Genomic DNA, 19,750 nt, shown 5'->3' with positions numbered 1-19,750 from the left:
TTTGTATTGTATGAGCTGTAAATTAGGATTTCGAGTCTTTATGAAGGTGTTCAAACATATTTGTGGTTAGAAGCTATGACCAGAACTGATGGATAAATCTGCCTCCCATTTTGAGGATGGAAGAGACATTGTGTCATCTATCTTAGACAATAATTTATATATTTTTGATAGTAGTTTTGGGGTGCCGATGCTTAGAAATTCTGCTACCCTAGTCGGGAGTTGTAAGTCTGGTTGGTGGAGGATATATCCATCCATCCATCCATCATCTGCCGCTTATCCGGGGGTCGGGTCGCGGGGGCAGGAGCTTGAGCAGAGAAACCCAGACGTCTCTGTCCCCAGCCACTTCCTCCAGCTCTTCCGGGGGGACCCCGAGGCGTTCCCAGGCCAGCCGAGAGACATAGTCTCTCCAACGTGTCCTGGGTCTCCCCCGGGTTCTCCTCCCAGTGGGACGTGCCCGGAACACCTCCCCAGGGAGGCGCCCAGGGGGCATCCTAACCAGATGCCCGAGCCACCTCATCTGACTCCTCTCAATGCGGAGGAGCAGCGGTTCTACTCCGAGCCCCTCCCGGAAGACTGACCTTCTCACCCTATCTCTAAGGGAGAGCCCAGACACCCTGCGGAGGAAACCCATTTCGGCTGCTTGTATTCGCGATCTTGTTCTTTCGGTCACTACCCACAACTCGTGACCATAGGTGAGGATGGGAACGTAGATTGACCAGTAAGTAGAGAGCTTCGCCTTCTGGCTCAGCTCCCTCTTCACTACGACGGGTCGGTGCAGAGCCCGCAACACTGCAGACGCCGCACCGATCCGCCCGTCAATCTCCCGCTCCATTCGTCCCTCACTCGTGAACAAGATCCCGAGATACTTGAACTCCTCCACTTGGGGAAGGATCTCATTCCCGACCCGGAGAGAGCATTCCACCCTTTTCCGGCTGAGAACCATAGTCTCGGATTTGGAGGTGCTGATTCTCATCCCAGCCGCTTCACACTCGGCTGCGAATCGCTCCAGTAAGAGCTGAAGGTCACGGCCTGACGACGCTAACAGAACCACATCATCTGCAAAAAGCAGAGACCCGATTCTGAGGTCGCCAAATCGGACACCCTCAACGCCCTGGCTCCGCCTAAAAATTCTGTCCATAAAAGTTAGGAACAGAATCGGTGACAAAGGGCAGCCCTGACGGAGTCCAACTCTCACCGGAAACGTATCCCACTTACTGCCGGCAATGCGGACCAAACTCTGGCACCGGTCATACAGAGACCAAACGGCCCCTATCAAGGGGTCCGGCACTCCATATTCCCGGAGCAACCCCCACAGGACTCCACGAGGGACACGGTCGAACGCTTTCTCCAAGTCCACAAAACACATGTAGATGCATAGATAGCATAGTTTGCCAAAAGCGGGTAAGCTGCGAATGACCGACTAAATATCAACAAAAGTGGGGGCGGAGGTCTTCGGATGCAAGTGGGTGTGAATAACCCACCATACAAGTATGGTGGAGAGGAAGCTGTGAACAGCCGACCATAGTTTGCAAAAAGCGGGTGAGAAAAGGTGCGAATGTCCAACCATACATGATCAAAACAGGGAGCGGAGGTGTTTGGCTGTGACAAGGTGTGAATGTCCACCCAAAATTAATGAAAAGCGGGCAACAAGTAGGTTTGAATGCCCAACCATACATAATCAAAAGCAGGAGTGGATGTGTTCGGCTACAAGAAGGTTTGAATGTCCGAGCATAGTTTGTAAAAAGCGGGTAAGGAAAGATTCGAATGCCCGAACATACACCATCAAAAGAGGGAGCGGAGGAGCTCCGCTGTAAGACGGTCTGAATGTCCATTAATAATTGCTAGAAAAGATGAAAGAAAATTTTTGAATATCAAACCGCACATGATCATAAGCTCGGAGAAGGTGTTTGACTACAAGTAGGTGTGAATGTCAGATTATAATTTGTAAAAAGCGGGTAAGAAAAGGTAAGAATGTCCAACCATAAATGATGAAAAGCGGCAGCAGAGATGTTCAGCTGGTATTTATCAATATTTCTATCTATTGATAGATTTCAACAAAAAACAACGTTGTACTTTGAAGTAAAAGAAAGAGCAAATCTAAAGTTTCAGGAATCCGAGTATAAGCTTGCTTTCATGAATTCTGCACGATTTCAGATTTTGCTATAAATGAATTCCTTCACTCAAACTATGTTAAAACTGCTTTGTCCTTCATATTTATCAATGTCTAGATCAACTTCAACAAAGAACAACATTGGATTTTGCAGTAGAAGAAAGAGCAACACTGAAGGATCAGGAATCCGAGAATAAGCTTATTTTCATACGTTCTGCATGATTTGGGATTTTATGTATAAAATGAATTCCTTCACTCAAACTAAGTTAAAACTGCTTTGTCCTTCATATTTATCAATGTCTAGATCGACTTCAACAAAGAACAACATTGGATTTTGCAGTAGAAGAAAGAGCAACACTGAAGGATCAGGAATCCGAGAAAAAGCTTTCTTTTCATACGTTCTGCATGATTTGGGATTTTATGTATAAAATGAATTCCTTCACTCAAACTATGTTAAAACTGCTTTGTCCTTCATATTTATCAATGTCTAGATCGATTTCAACAAAGAACAAGGTTGTATTTTGCAGTATAGGAAAGAGCAAAACTGGAGGATCAGGAATCCGAGAAAAAGCTTACTTTCATGAGTCCTGCACGATTTCATATTTTCCTATAAAATGAATTGCTATGCTCAAACCAAGTTAAAATTGCTTTGTCCTTCATAGTTATCCATGTCTAAAATGTATCAAGCATAAAGTTCCTCATATTACCCTGAATGAGAAAGAAGCATCCGTTTGGTTGAGCAATACGTTCCTTTTGCGGAGTTATGCATGATTTCGGATTTTGCTATAAAATTCATTCCTTCACACCTTTTTTTTCACCGCATTTTATAGATTATGGTTGGAAATTCTCAACCACTCTCATCCGAAGACCTCTCTTCCCGCTTTTGTTAATATATTTGAACTTTAGTCGGACATTCACCCCTTTTTGCAGCTAAACCACCTCCGTTCCCTGTTTTGATCATGTATGGTCTGGCAATACTACCTTTTCTTACCCGTTTGTGAGTAATTATGGCTGGATATTCACACCTACTTCCAGCTGAACACAATCTCTCTCGCTTTTGATGATGTATGGACCGGCATTCTTACCTTTTCTAACACATTTTTCAGCAATTATGGTCGGAGATTCACACCTAATCACAGACGAACAGCTCTGCTCCCACTTTTGATTATGTTTGGTTGGATATTAAAACCTTTTCCTAACTGATTTTTAAAAACTTTGGTTGGACGTTCACACCTTCTCGTAGTCGAACACATCCACTCCTGCTTATGATGATGTATGGGTGGACATTCACACCTTCTTGCAGCTGAACACCCCCTCTCCCACTTATGATCATGTGCGGTTTGATTTTCGGAAATTTTCTTCACACCTCCGGCAGAGCTTCAACCATATCCCGGGGGAGGTGGGGGACATTGAGTCCGAATGGGCCATGTTCCGTGACTCCATTGCCGAGGCAGCTGGTCGGAGTTTTGGCCGTAAGGTGGTCGGTGCCTGTCGTGGCGGCAACCCTCCAACCTGCTGGTGGACACCAGTGGTGAGGGAAGCCGTCAAGCTGAAGAAGGAGTCCTATCGGGCCTTTTTGGCCAGTGGGACCCTGGAAGCAGCTGATAGGTACCGACGGGCCAGACGGGCCGCGGCTTCGGCGGTTGCTGAGGCAAAAACTCGGGCCTGGGAGGAGTTCGCTGAGACCATGGAGAACGATTTCCGGACGGCCTCGAAAAGATTCTGGTCCACCATCCGGCGTCTCAGGGGGGGGAAGCGGCTCACAGTCAACACTGTTTACAGTGGGGACGGGGCTTTGCTGACCTCAACTAGGGATGTTGTGAGTCGGTGGGGGGAGTACTTCGAGGAACTCCTCAATCCTACCAACACGTGCTCGGAAGAGGCAGAGTCGGAGAGCTCAGAGACGGGGCCTCCCATTTCTGGGGCTGAGGTTGCTGAGGTGGTTAAAAAGCTCCTCGGTGGCAAGGCCCCGGGGGTGGATGAGGTCCGTCCTGAGTTTCTCAAGGCTCTGGATGTTGTAGGGCTGTCTTGGCTGACACGCCTCTGCAGTATCGCGTGGACATCGGGGACAGTGCCTCTGGACTGGCAGATTGGGGTGGTGGTCCCCCTCTTTAAAAAGGGGGACCGGAGGGTGTGTTCCAACTATAGGGGTATCACACTCCTCAGCCTCCCTGGTAAGGTCTATTCGGGGGTATTGGAGAGGAGGATCCGTCGGATAATCGAGCCTCGGATTCAGGAGATGCAGTGTGGCTTTCGTCCTGGCCGTGGAACAGTGGACCAGCTGCTGGGAGTTCGCCCAACCAGTCTACATGTGTTTTGTGGACTTGGAGAAAGCGTTCGACCGTGTCCCTCGTGGAGTCCTGTGGGGGTTGCTCCGGGAATATGGAGTGCCGGACCCCTTGATAGGGGCCGTTCGGTCTCTGTATGACCGGTGCCAGAGTTTGGTCCGCATTGCCAGCAGTAAGTGGGATACGTTTCCGGTGAGAGTTGGACTCCGTCAGGGCTGCCCTTTGTCACCGATTCTGTTCCTAACTTTTATGGACAGAATTTCTAGGCGGAGCCAGGGCGTTGAGGGTGTCCGATTTGGCGACCTCAGAATCGGGTCTCTGCTTTTTGCAGATGATGTGGTTCTGTTAGCGTCGTCAGGCCGTGACCTTCAGCTCTTACTGGAGCGATTCGCAGCCGAGTGTGAAGCGGCTGGGATGAGAATCAGCACCTCCAAATCCGAGACTATGGTTCTCAGCCGGAAAAGGGTGGAATGCTCTCTCCGGGTCGGGAATGAGATCCTTCCCCAAGTGGAGGAGTTCAAGTATCTCGGGATCTTGTTCACGAGTGAGGGACAAATGGAGCGGGAGATTGACGGGCGGATCGGTGCGGCGTCTGCAGTGTTGCGGGCTCTGCACCAACCCGTCGTAGTGAAGAGGGAGCTGAGCCAGAAGGCGAAGCTCTCTACTTACTGGTCAATCTACGTTCCCATCCTCACCTATGGTCACGAGTTGTGGGTAGTGACCGAAAGAACAAGATCGCGAATACAAGCAGCCGAAATGGGTTTCCTCCGCAGGGTGTCTGGGCTCTCCCTTAGAGATAGGGTGAGAAGGTCAGTCTTCCGGGAGGGGCTCGGAGTAGAACCGCTGCTCCTCCGCATTGAGAGGAGTCAGATGAGGTGGCTCGGGCATCTGGTTAGGATGCCCCCTGGGCGCCTCCCTGGGGAGGTGTTCCGGGCACGTCCCACTGGGAGGAGAACCCGGGGGAGACCCAGGACACGTTGGAGAGACTATGTCTCTCGGCTGGCCTGGGAACGCCTCGGGGTCCCCCCGGAAGAGCTGGAGGAAGTGGCTGGGGACAGAGACGTCTGGGTTTCTCTGCTCAAGCTCCTGCCCCCGCGACCCGACACCCGGATAAGCGGCAGATGATGGATGGATGGATGGATATATCCTCCACCAACCAGACTTACAACTCCCGACTAGGGTAGCAGAATTTCTAAGCATCTGCACCCCAAAACTACTATCAAAAATATATAAATTATTGTCTAAGATAGATGACACAATGTCTCTTCCATCCTCAAAATGGGAGGCAGATTTATCCATCAGTTCTGGTCATAGCTTCTAACCACAAATATGTTTGAACACCTTCATAATGACTCGAAATCCTAATTTACAGCTCATACAATACAAAATCCTTCATAGAACACACTATACAGGACAAAGGATGTTCAGGATGGGTCTAACACACTCAAACATCTGCTCACATTGCACAAATAACACACCTGATGATTATGCACATGCTTTGTGGTTTTGTGCGCCTGTCCAGAAGTTCTGGCTTGAAGTCTGTGAGGACCTATCAACATGGCTAAAGTGTAGCATCCCTGCATGCCCCACACTGTGCATACTGGGTGACTTAGACAACATCAACATGGAAATTAACTCAGCACACATGGTTCTCACAGTGTTATGTATCGCAAAGAAAACTATTCTCATGAACTGGAAAGCGAAGAACAATCTGTGTATTAACCAGTTTAGAAATTTTCTTTTAGATTATATTAGCATGGAAACAATGTCTGCCTCCTCAAAACATCAATTGGCTGAATTTCATTCTCTCTGGTCCCCTCTGATTAGTTTTATCACATAGTGGTGGTGGTGGGTTGCTGGGTGATGGTGGGTCTCAGGCCCGGGCTGCTGCAACTGGTGTGACCGGGTGGTTTGTTTGATTGTTTTTTTATGTTGTTTGTTTGTTTTTTGTAGAGGTCCTCTGGGGTGGGGTTGGGTTGCGTGGGGTGGGGCGGGATGGGTACCTTCTGGGGGTACAGTAGCTCCCGGAATATGGTCGCTGCAGGCCCCGAGCCTGGTGGACATCAGGCCCTCCTGCCCATTGTTGGCTCCCAGGTAGCAGGGATGCCTATTACAGCCAGTCCCTGGCTGCCCTCTCTGGGGGAGAGTAGCTCCCCCGGTATATATCCCCATACCCCTCTCCCTTCTGGCTCCTGTACACAGCACACACTCACACATGAAGGGTTTTGGGGGCGTGTGTGTTCGGTGGGGTGTAGTGGATGGGGCCACGTAGGTGGTCCCCTTTGGTTGCACTCTGCAGTTCCCTGCCCCTGTTTTAATTACACCTTAGACATTACTACTTATCAAACACACTCACACATACACATTAGGTCTTGGGGGGTGGTTACACTGAGTGGCATCTGGTGGGCGGGGCTCTTTGGGTATGTAGGCTGCCCAGAGTGCCGCGCTCCCAGTTCTACAAGTTTGGCTGCCCCTCAATTTTAATTGCTCACTATTAGAAAATATTGAAGAGCCAGAAGGGTGAGGGGAGGGGTCTTCTTCGCACACCCCTGCTTCCTGGTGTCTGTTCGGGGCAGAAGGGGCCAGGAGGATTAATTAATTGTTCTGCTGGTTCGGGGTCTGTGGTGGCTGAGGTGTTGCTGGCCCCCTGGTGTGCCCGCTGCACTATACCCCAGCAGAGTCGAGGGAGGTAGGACGTGTGGATGTGTGGATGTATGGGACGTGAAAGTGTGTGTGGTAATGATTGGGCCTGGATCTGGGACTTGCTGTCGCCTGGCCTGCCTGTGCTTCTCCCGATGGGGCGTCAGCGTTGCCTCTCCCCACTGCTCGCAACTTCACCCACCTGTGGGCACGTCTTGACTCCCAGGGCACTTGGCAAGGGGTGCTGGGGCAGGCGCTGACCCACTTTGTGGCTGTCTGGGGCGCTTTGCCCTCCTGGGTATTGGGTGGGGCCTCTGCCGGGGGGTTTGGGGGCGCTCGGGCCCCTGTGGCCCGGGTCCAGTGCACGGCCCATGTCTGGGCGGCTGGGGCCTGGCGGGGTCGGTGGGCTGTTGCCCCTGGCTCCCGGAGGGCCTCTGCCCTATGCTTATGGGGGCTCTTTCCGGGGGCTTCCTCTGCAGTCTTCTGGGTGGATGCGTGGTTGCCCCTGCGGTGGGCTGCCTGGGTTCTGTGCTCTGTGGGGGCTGCTGGTGGCCTGGGTCTTGTGGCCCTCTCTGCCTGCTTCTGATTGCTTGGGGGGGGGCTGTGGATTGTGGCCCTGTACGCTTATACACTCATAACTAAGCACGGTTATCATGTAGGTCCTGTGCCATGGGTGTTGCATGTTCTCACACACACACACACACACACACATTCATTAGTCCAGTAGCATGGTCGCTAAGCAGTTGATGTATTATCATGTCGTCTCAGGTCATCTATATCCACAGCTGTGTTGTATGCGATTGCCGCTTCTTGTGCTTGTTTTTGTTTGTTTGTGTGTTTGTTTTTTCTCTGCTTGTCTGCTTTCAGGTGCTCCTGGTGGCGCTAAGGCTGGATTCCCCTCAGAGGCCATGGATTGTTGTCTGTTTTGTTTTTACAGGTGTAGCAGCTGGTTGTCTGGTTTTTGTTTCTATTTTTGTTCTGTTTCCTCTTCTTTCCTCTTCTTCTTTCCTTGTCCCCCGGTCCGGTTCAGTTCAGTTCATGTCATATATTGTAAACAGAAATAAATAAATGGGCATCAAGGGGAGCTTTACATTTATAAAACTTCCCTTGGCAAAGCAAATCTGTTTGGCATCAAAGGTATTCAGACTACAATTCTTCTGACATAATGCTGAACAGGACAAGGGGAAAAAAAAAAAAAAGTAAAGAAGACAGTTCTGCCGAAAGTCAGGGACAAGACCTGTTCTAAGTTCTATACTTTTTAAAAGGGGCATGTTTATCAACTATGGAATTAGAAGATTTACAAAAATGGTCAAGTGCTAGATCTTCATCTGAGATTTTAACAGTGTCATATAACTATTCAACAGATCAGTTAAAAAAAAGCCTGCTCATGGAGATGTTTCAGGATCTGGATACCAAGCGTGGACCTAATGTTTTCATTTTTGCAATTCTGATACAGGCTATTGAGCAGTGATAACTAACACCAAGTTCAGATACTGCGGATATTCTACCTTTGATTTGTTAAGATTGAGCCAATCAGGGACAACCTTGAAGGATCTCTTTGGTTTTGTAGGATCAGTAATTACCTGAGAAAGGTTGATATTGGTACACACCTTTTTTAAATGATCAGAGGCAGAGTTCAACTTGTTTAAATTAAAATTGCCACACAGAGATTGGGTTTAGGCCACATGCACACAGAATGACATCAACAAATATAAGAAATATTAAACATTTACACATAGATTTTTGAATACATGTAGAGGAATGATACTTTGAAATGTGCTCATTGCGGAGTTATGATCAGTTGAGTAATGAAGGTTGAACTATATGGGAAAGAGGTTCTATTCCCAGCATCATGATGGACACTCCTGATATAGAAGGTTTCGCTAACGCATTGGAATTGTTTTACTATTTTCATATGCATGTGCAATGAAGAATTGTTTGCTGCTGATAAATGCAAAGAAGAACAGCTTACACATAGATGCTCACATATAGGTTGCTGAATGCAATGAAGACCTGCTTATCCAGTAAAGTTCAATGTCAATGTGTAATATTCAATTAGGATTTGCAAAACAGTGAAGTTAAACAATGAATGGGTCCATAGTCGGTATGAGAAGACTACAGGAATATTTACCTGGGTGTACGTTCAAACAGAGATGAGAAAATTGCGATAAATAATTGTTTGTTTGTTTGTTAGTATGTATATGAATGTTATGTGTATAAACTGTGTTGAGTTATAGTTACTCAGTAGTGTCTCAGTGAAACAACCGACGGGGGATGCCTTGCGGTGACAACAAAAGCAGTGTTTTACTGATCAGTCAAGTTGCTCCAGTGTACTCCATACAAACTGGTTGGCTACTGAAGGGATAGAAAATGGGGAATTCTTGTTTTAAAGCAAACAAGGAATTAGATGGGAAAAATACATGTTTTAACGGGACCCAGACAATATTAAATACTCAGACAGATGGGAGAAGAAGTGTAGTTTTGTAGGAAATCACAAAATTATTACATAGAATTAGTGAAATCAATTGAAGAATGCCTTTCTGAAGAGCTGTTTACCACAGATGAGCAGCTTTGCGACCAAGCACATTGCAGATCGCTTTACTGCCAAAATGATCTAATTTAATGGATTGGTTTAGACATGCATAACAGCATTTTAAGAACAAAGAGAGAAACAAAAAGGGACAACGCTTCATGGTGGAAGGTGATGTATAAATAAAAGTTTATATGATGAAGGGGGTGGCAACACCCATTTCGAAATCCCGCCATTCCGACATCCCGCTATTCCGACATCCCACCATTCCGACATACCACCATTCCGACATGCAAACGTCCCACCATTCCGACGTTCAAATGTCCCACCATTCCGACAAGGCTTTCTGTATAAGGAAATGTGTGTTACTCAACAGGTGAGTCCCTTCTTTCTGTTCATGCAATTTATATGTTTAACACATGTTTATAGACAAGCGTTATTAAAAACACAAAGTCTCGGCAACTGGAGGAGGAGAAGCAGTCCGCGGTGGTTTTCAATCACACACTCCAATGCCACTTGTTTCAACTTCCGAAAATTTAATCCAGGAAAAAAAGGCTTACAAACATGGACCAAAACGGCTCCATAACACGCACAAGAATCCAAAAGAAACGAAAATTAACTAAAAGAAAGCAAATAAACAGTATGAAGTGGTCAAAATTGGTTTTACGCATGCCTATGTGCGTCTGGCACATGCGTCTTCGGGCTCTCCCACATTGGTTTGTGGATGAAAGCTATATGTTCAGCTGTAATGTCATGTAAAAACAATCTCTACATGACATTTACTCCCAGGTGTGACCAGTTACGTCCTTAAGATATCAACAGGCTGTATAAAGCCTTGCGCAACGGCTGTGTGTTTGTGCCAAATGCGCAAAGCCCATCCGCGCTTCCCAAAATTGGAGCGAGTACTCATAAATCACGTGAATAACATGAATAAACGGTTTTACTGCATTTTGTTGTGTTTTATACGTTCTATGCTGTCATTTCTCTCTTCTCCTATTGGCAAGGCAAGGCAGAGTGCTCGCAACTGTGTCCTGTGCCGTAGCCGTGATATCTGTTATTGCAATTATTACTTTTGCATATGATGACAGCGTGCAAAAGACGCATGGGCTCTGTGGAGAGCTCCGCTCCAGCTGGCTGCTGTTACAGCTCACTGACACTGTATTTCTGCTTAATCAGTTTCAGTCTCGCCAGAGTTACATTAATATCTGTATTTTTATATTTGAAATTCAGGGGATTTTGATAATAGATTATTAAAGTTTGTTTGCGAGGCTGTGGCCTCTGCATGTGCAAAGCTTGTGCGCCAAACTTTAGGGCGTATTTGCGCCGGCATATCATTAGTGCAAAATGTTTTGGGTAAAAAATAGGCTATTAAAAGGAACTGTCGGAATGGCGGTATGTTAAAAAAAACAAAAAACATACCGCCATTCCGACCATAGGAGGAAAAAAGTGTCGGAATGGTGGGACGTTTGATAAAAAATTAAGTGTCGCCATTCCGACAATTGGAGATCCATGTCGGAATGGCGAGATGTCGGAATGGCAGCATGTAACCATGATGAAGGAGAGACCATTTGAGCAGCACAGCCATTTCGCAGCACAGGGACAGCAGTTCAAGTTACAGGATCTCCCACGTGGTATCACCTGTCACATTGTGTCAAGGCATCAAAAGAAGAAAAAATCACCAAACTCAAGGACAAAAAGACGAAGACGCCGGTGAACGAAGAGAGAGTACTGACAAACCAGAAATACAAAAAGATTCTCGATATCAAGATCCAGAAGAAGAGGCTAACAATGCCACGAACACTTACGATGCTGGGAATGATGCCAGCAATGAACAGAGAAGAAGATTCAGTGTCATCAATCTGCAACACGTGCCTCTAATGAGGGGGTGAATATAGAATCCTCAACGATTACAACGTCTCTGGGAACTGTGACAAAAACAAGGTTTAAACCATTTTGATATATATTGTAACCTATTGGCTAAGGAATAGTGCTGAAAAGGAGGTAAATCTAATCCACCATTGTCCTTGGTCTTCTGTAGGGTTTTTAAACTAATACGTGGTGGTTTGTTTTTCCACAGAAATTTGGAGATGCATGAATCTAGTTACTTAAACCAAGTAGCAGATGGTTTTATGGGGATCATTGAGAACAAATGGATGTAATTCTCCCCATAAGTGATATAGGTAAGGACTTCCAACGAGAGAGATCGTCCTCTACTGTCTTTAATAATTGCACATAATTTAGCTTTGTTAGCTCTGAGAGCCTGGAGGAAATGTTTATGCCTAAATATCTAATATTTCCTGACTGTAAAGTGATCGCAGGTATATTATGGACCCTACAGTTAATGGGCAGAACTGTGGTCTTAGACCAGTTGATAGAGTAGTCAGAAAGTGTTGAGAATTTATTTATGAGTGTGATCGTGTGAGTGAGAGACGTCTGTGAGTTCTGAAGGAAAAGTAATACATCATCAGCATAAAGACTTATTTTATGCTCAATATTTTGGGATTAATTACTCACAAACGGGTAAGAAAAGGTAGTATTGCCAGACCATACATGATCAAAAAAGGGAGCGGAGGTCGTTCAGCTGCAAGAAGGTGTGAATGTCCAACTAAAGTTTATAAAAAGCGGGTAAGACAAGGTGCGAATGCCCGACAATGCATGATCAAAAGAGGGAGCGGAGGTTTTCGGCTGCAAGAAGGTCTGAATGTCCACCCATAATTGCTGAAAATGGGTAAAAAAAGGGTGCGAATGCCAAACCATACATCATCAAAAGCAGGAGTGGATGTGTTCGGCTAGAAGAAGGTTTGAATGTCCGACCATAGTTTGTAAAAAGCGGGTAAGAAAAGGTTCGAATGCCCAAACATAGACCATCAAAAGAGGGAGCGGAGGTGTTCCGCTGTAAGAAGGTGTAAATGTCCGACCATAGTTGGTAAAAAGCGAGTAAGAAAAGGTTAAAATACCCGACTGTACACAATCAATAGCGGGAGCGGAGTTGTTCGGCTACAAGAAGGTGTGAAAGTCCGACCACGGTTTGTAAAAAGCGGGTAAGAAAAGGTTCGAATGCCCGAATATATACCATCAAAAGTGGAAGTGGAGGTGTTCGGCTGCAAGAAGGTGTGAACGTCCGACCAAAGTTTGTAAAAAGCAGTTAAGAAAAGGTTCGAATATCCAACCAAACATAATCAAAAGCGGGAGCAGAGCTGTTCGACTGCAAGTAGGTGTGAATGTCAGATCATAATTTGCAAAAAGCTGATGAGAAAGGGTGAGAATGCCCGGCTATACACCATCAAATGCGGGAGCGGAAGTGTTTGGCTGTGAGTAGGTGTGAATGTCCGACCATAATTGCTGAAAAATGTGTTAGAAGAGACTAGAATGCCGGACAATACATCATCAAAAGCGGGAGAGGTGGTGTTCGGCTGCAAGTAGGTGTGAATGTCCAGCCATAATTACTCACAAATGGGTAAGAAAAGGTAGTATTGCCAGACCATACATGATCAAAACAGGGAGCGGAGGTGGTTCAGCTGCAAGGTGTGAATGTCTGACTAAAGTTTGTAAAAAGCGGGTAAGACAAGGTGCGAATGCCCGACAATGTATGATCAAAAGAGGGAGCAGAGGTGTTCAGCTGCAAGAAGGTCTGAATGTCCACCAATAATTACTGAAAAATGGGTAAGAAAAGGTGCGAATGCCCAACCATACATCATCAAAAGCAGGAGTGGATGTGTTCGGCTACAAGAAGGTTTGAATGTCCGACCAAAGTTTGTAAAAAGCAGGTAAGAAAAGGTGAAAATACCCGACTGTACACAATCAAAAGAGGGAGCGGAGTTGTTCAGCAACAAAGAGTGAAAGTCTGACCATGGTTTGTAAAAAGTGGGTAAGAAAAGGTTTGTATGCCCGAATATACAACATCAAAAGCAGAAGCGGAGGTGTTCGGCTGCTTGAAAGTTTGAACGTCCTACCAAAGTTTGTAAAAAGCAGTTAAGAAAAGTTTCGAATATCCAACCAAACATTATCAAAAGCGGGAGCAGAGCTGTTCGACTGCAAGTAGGTGTGAATGTCAGATCATAATTTGCAAAAAGCTGATGAGAAACGGTGAGAATGCCCGACTATACACCATCAAATGCGGGAGCGGAGTTGTTCGGCTGTGAGTAGGTGTGAATCTCCGAGCATATTTTGTAAAAAGGTTGGTAAGAATAGATTCGAATGCCCGAACATACACTATCAAAAGAGGGAGCGGAGGTGTTCCGCTGTAAGAAGGTGTGAATGTCCGACCATAGTTGGTAAAAAACGGGTAAGAAAAGGTTAAAATACCCGACTGTACACAATCAATAGCGGGAGCGGATGTGTTTGGCTACAAGAATGTGTGACAGTCCGACCATGGTTTGTAAAAAACGGGTAAGAAAAGGTGCGAATGCCCGACAATGTATGATCAAAAGAGGGAGCGGAGGTTTTCGGCTACAAGAAGGTTTGAATGTCCGACCATAAAAAAAAAAAAAGCGGGTAAGAAAAGGTTCAAATGCCTGACTATACACCATCAAAAGCGGGAGCGGAGGTGTTCCGCTGTAAGACGGTGTGAATGTCCGACCATAGTTGGTAAAAAGCGGGTAAGAAAAGGTTAAAATACCTGACTGTACACAATAAATAGCGGGAGCGGAGTTGTTCGGCTACAAGAAGGTGTGAAAGTTCAACCATGGTTTGTAAAAAGCTGCTAAGAAAAGGTTCGAATGCCCGAATATATACCATCAAAAGCGGAAGCGGAGGTGTTCGGCTGCAAGAAGGTGTGAACGTCCGACCAAAGATTGTAAAAAGCAGTTAAGAAAAGTTTCGAATATCCAACCAAACATAATCAAAAGCGGGAGCAGAGCTTTTCGACTGCAAGTAGGTGTGAATGTCCAGCCATAATTACTCACAAACTTGTAAGAAAAGGTAGTATTGCCAGACCATACATGATCAAAACAGGGAGCTGAGGTTGTTCAGCTGCAAGGTGTGAATGTCTGACTATAGTTTGTAAAAAGCGGGTAAGATAAGGTGCGAATGCCCAACATTGTATAATCAAAAGAGAGAGCGGAGGTTTTCGGCTACAAGAAGGTTTGAATGTCCGACCATAGTTTGTAAAAAGCGGGTAAGAAAAGGTTCAAATGCCTGACTATACACCATCAAAAGCGGGAGCGGAGGTGTTCCGCTGTAAGACGGTGTGAATGTCCGACCATAGTTGGTAAAAAGCAGGTAAGAAAAGGTTAAAATACCCGACTGTACACAATCAATAGCGGGAGCGGAGTTGTTCGGCTACAAGAAGGTGTGAAAGTCCAACCATGGTTTGTAAAAAGCTGGTGAGAAAAGGTTCGAATGCCAGACAATGTATGATCAAAAGAGGGAGCGGAGGTGTTCGGCTGCAAGAAGGTCTGAATGTCCAACCATAATTTGTAAAAACCGGGAAGGAAAGGCTCGAAAGCCCGACTATACACCATCAAAAGCGGGAGCAGAGTGGTTCAGCTGCAAGAAGGTCTGAATGTCCATCAATAATTGCTTTAAAACATGAAAGAAAATTTTCGAATATCATCCGCACATGATCATAAGAAGGAGAGGTGTTCAGCTGCAAGAAGGTGTGAATGTCCACCCATAATTCCTGAAAAATGGGTAAAAAAAAGGTGCGAATGCCCAACCATACATCATCAAAAGCAGGAGTGGATGTGTTCGGCTACAAGAAGGTGTGAACGTCCAACCAAAGTTTGTAAAAACCAGTTAAGAAAAGGTTTGAATATCCAACCAAACATAATCAAAAGCGGGAGCATAGCTTTTCGACTGCAAGTAGGTGTGAATGTCAGATCATAATTTGCAAAAAGCTGATGAGAAAGGGTGAGAATGTCCGACTGCACACCATCAAATGCGGGAGCGGAGTTGTTCGGCTGTGAGTAGGTGTGAATCTCCGACTGTAATTTCTGAAAAATGTGTTAGAAAAGGTAAGAATGCCGGTCCATACATCATCAAAAGCGAGAGAGGTGGTGTTCGGCTGCAAGTAAGTGTGAATGTCCAGCCATAATTACTCACAAACGGGTAAGAAAAGGTAGTATTGCCAGACCATACATGATCAAAACAGGGAGCGGAGGTGGTTCAGCTGCAAGAAGGTGTGAATGTCCGACTAAAGTTCAAATATATTAACAAAAGCGGGAGGAGAGGTCTTCGGATGAGAGTGGTTGAGAATTTCCAACCATAATCTATAAAATTCGGTGAAAAAAAGGTGTGATAGAACACTAAAAGGTGGAGCGGAAGTGTTCGGCTGCAAGAAGGTGTGAATGTCCGACTATATTTGGTGAAAAGCAGGTGAAGCAAGGTCTGAATGCCCAACCTTACATCATCAAAAGCGAGATCAGAGGTGTTTGGCTGCAAGAAGGCCATAGTTTGCCAAAAGCGGGTTAGCTGCGAATGACCAACTAAATATCAACAAAAGTGGGGGCGGAGGTCTTCGGATGCAACTGGGTGTGAACATCCCACGATACAAGTATGGTGGAGAGGAAGCTGTGAACAGCCAACCATAGTTTGCAAAAAGCGGGTGAGAAAAGGTGCGAATGTCCAACCATACATAATCAAAACAGGGAGCGGAGGTGTTTGGCTGTGACAAGGTGTGAATGTCCACCCAAAATTAATGAAAAGCGGGCAAAAAATTAGGTTTGAATGCCCAACCATACACCATCAAAAGCAGGAGTGGATGTGTTCGGCTACAAGAAGGTTTGAATGTCCGAGCATAGTTTGTAAAAAGCGGGTAAGAAAAGGTTCGAATGCCCAAACATACACCATCAAAAGAGGGAGCGGGGGTGTTCCGCTGTAAGAAGGTGTGAATGTCCGACCATAGTTGGTAAAAAACGGGTAAGAAAAGGTTAAAATACCCGACTGTCACAATCAATAGCGGGAGCGGATGTGTTTGGATACAAGAATGTGTGACAGTCCGACCATGGTTTGTAAAAAACGGGTAAGAAAAGGTGCGAATGCCCGACAATGTATGATCAAAAGAGGGAGCGGAGGTTTTCGGCTACAAGAAGGTTTGAATGTCCGACCATAGTTTGTAAAAAGCGGGTAAGAAAAGGTTCAAATGCCTGACTATACACCATCAAAAGCGGGAGCGGAGGTGTTCCGCTGTAAGACGGTGTGAATGTCTGACCATAGTTGGTAAAAAGCGGGTAAGAAAAGGTTAAAATACCTGACTGTACACAATCAATAGCGGGAGCGGAGTTGTTCGGCTACAAGAAGGTGTGAAAGTTCAACCATGGTTTGTAAAAAGCTGGTAAGAAAAGGTTCGAATGCCCGACAATGTATGATCAAAAGAGGGAGCGGAGGTGTTCGGCTGCAAGAAGGTCTGAATGTCCAACCATAATTCCTGAAAAATGGGTAAAAAAAGGTGCGAATGCCCAACCATACATTATCAAATACAGGTGTGAATGTCAGATCATAATTTGCAAAAAGCTGATGCGAAAGGGTGAGAATGCCCGACTATACACCATCAAATGCGGGAGCGGAGGTGTTCGGCTCTGAGTAGGTGTGAATGTCCGACCATAATTGCTGAAAAATGTGTTAGAAAAGGAAAGAATGCCGGACCATACATCATCAAAAGCGAGAGAGGTGGTGTTCGGCTGCAAAAAGGTGTAAATGTTCGACTAAAGTTTGTAAAAAGCGGGTAAGACATGGTGCGAATGCCTGACAAGGTATGATCAAAAGCAGGAGCGGAGGTGTTCAGCTGCAAGAAGGTCTAAATGTCCATCAATAATTGCTAGAAAACATGAAAGAAAATTTTCGAAAATCAAAGCGCACATGATCATAAGTGGGAGAGGAGGTGTTCAGCTGCAAGAAGGTGTGAATGTCCACCCATTATTCCTGACAAATGGGTAAAAAAAAGGTGCGAATGCCCAACCATACATCATCAAAAGCAGGAGTGGATGTGTTCGGCTACAAGAAGGTGTGAACGTCCAACCAAAGTTTGTAAAAAGCAGTTAAGAAAAGGTTTGAATATCCAACCAAACATAATCAAAAGCGGGAGCATAGCTTTTCGACTGCAAGTAGGTGTGAATGTCAGATCATAATTTGCAAAAAGCTGATGAGAAAGGGTGAGAATGTCCGACTGCACACCATCAAATGCAGGAGCGGAGTTGTTCGGCTGTGAGTAGGTGTGAATCTCCGACCGTAATTTCTGAAAAATGTGTTAGAAAAGGTAAGAATGCCGGTCCATACATCATCAAAAGCGAGAGAGGTGGTGTTCGGCTGCAAGTAGGTGTGAATGTCCAGCCATAATTACTCACAAACGGGTAAGAAAAGGTAGTATTGCCAGACCATACATGATCAAAACAGGGAGCGGAGGTGGTTCAGCTGCAAGAAGGTGTGAATGTCCGACTAAAGTTCAAATATATTAACAAAAGCGGGAGGAGAGGTCTTCGGATGAGAGTGGTTGAGAATTTCCAACCATAATCTATAAAATTCGGTGAAAAAAAGGTGTGATAGAACACTAAAAGGTGGAGCGGAAGTGTTCGGCTGCAAGAAGGTTTTAATGTCCGACTATATTTGGTGAAAAGCAGGTGAAGCAAGGTCTGAATGCCCAACCTTACATCATCAAAAGCGAGATCAGAGGTGTTTGGCTGCAAGAAGGCCATAGTTTGCCAAAAGCGGCTAAGCTGCGAATGACCAACTAAATATCAACAAAAGGTCTTCGGATGCAAGTGGGTGTGAATATCCCACCATACAAGTATGGTGGAGAGGAAGCTGTGAACAGCCGACCATAGTTTGCAAAAAGCGGGTGAGAAAAGGTGCGAATGTCCAACCATACATGATCAAAACAGGGAGCGGAGGTGTTTGGCTGTGACAAGGTGTGAATGTCCACCCAAAATTAATGAAAAGCGGGTAAAAAGTAGGTTTGAATGCCCAAGCATACATCATCAAAAGAAGGAGTGGATGTGTTCGGCTACAAGAAGGTTTGAATGTCCGAGCATTGTTTGTAAAAAGCGGGTAAGAAAAGGTTCGAATGCCCAAACATACACCATCAAAAGAGGGAGCGGAGGTGTTCCGCTGTAAGGTGTGAATGTCCGACCATAGTTGGTAAAAAGTGGGTAAGAAAAGGTTAAAATACCCGACTGTACACAATCAATAGCGGGAGCGGATGTGTTTGGCTACAAGAATGTGTGAAAGTCCGACCATGGTTTGTAAAAAACGGGTAAGAAAAGGTGCGAATGCCCGACAATGTATGATCAAAAGAGGGAGCGGAGGTTTTTGGCTACAAGAAGGTTTGAATGTCCGACCATAGTTTGTAAAAAGCGGGTAAGAAAAGGTTCAAATGCCTGACTATACACCATCAAAAGCGGGAGCGGAGGTGTTCCGCTGTAAGACGGTGTGAATGTCCGACCATAGTTGGTAAAAAGCGGGTAAGAAAAGGTTAAAATACCCGACTGTACACAATCAATAGGGGGAGCGGAGTTGTCCGGCTACAAGAAGGTGTGAAAGTCCAACCATGGTTTGTAAAAAGCTGGTAAGAAAAGGTTCGAATGCCCGAATATATACCATCAAAAGCGGAAGCGGAAGTGTTCGGCTGCAAGAAGGTGTGAACGTCCGACCAAAGTTTGTAAAAAGCAGTTAAGAAAAGGTTCGAATATCCAACCAAACATAATCAAAAGCGGGAGCAGAGCTGTTCGACTGCAAGTAGGTGTGAATGTCCAGCCATAATTACTCACAAACGGGTAAGAAAAGGTAGTATTGCCAGACCATACATGATCAAAACAGGGAGCTGAGGTGGTTCAGCACCAAGGTGTGAATGTCTGACTATAGTTTGTAAAAAGCGGGTAAGATAAGGTGCGAATGCACGACAATGTATAATCAAAAGAGGGAGCAGAGGTTTTCGGCTACAAGAAGGTTTGAATGTCCGACCATAGTTTGTAAAAAGCGGGTAAGAAAAGGTTCAAATGCCTGACTTTACACCATCAAAAGCGGGAGCGGAGATGTTCCGCTGTAAGACGGTGTGAATGTCCGACCATAGTTGGTAAAAAGTGGGTAAGAAAAGTTTAAAATACCCGACTGTACACAATCAATAGCGGGAGCGGATGTGTTTGGCTACAAGAATGTGTGAAAGTCCGACCATGATTTGTAAAAAACGGGTAAGAAAAGGTGCGAATGCCCGACAATGTATGATCAAAAGCGGGAGCGGAGGTGTTCCGC

This window comes from Leuresthes tenuis, unplaced genomic scaffold, assembly GCF_036924035.1.
Source record: "Leuresthes tenuis unplaced genomic scaffold, fLeuTen1.0.hap1 SCAF_20, whole genome shotgun sequence".
Lineage (NCBI taxonomy): Eukaryota > Metazoa > Chordata > Actinopteri > Atheriniformes > Atherinopsidae > Leuresthes > Leuresthes tenuis.
This window is presented reverse-complemented; position numbering follows the sequence as displayed.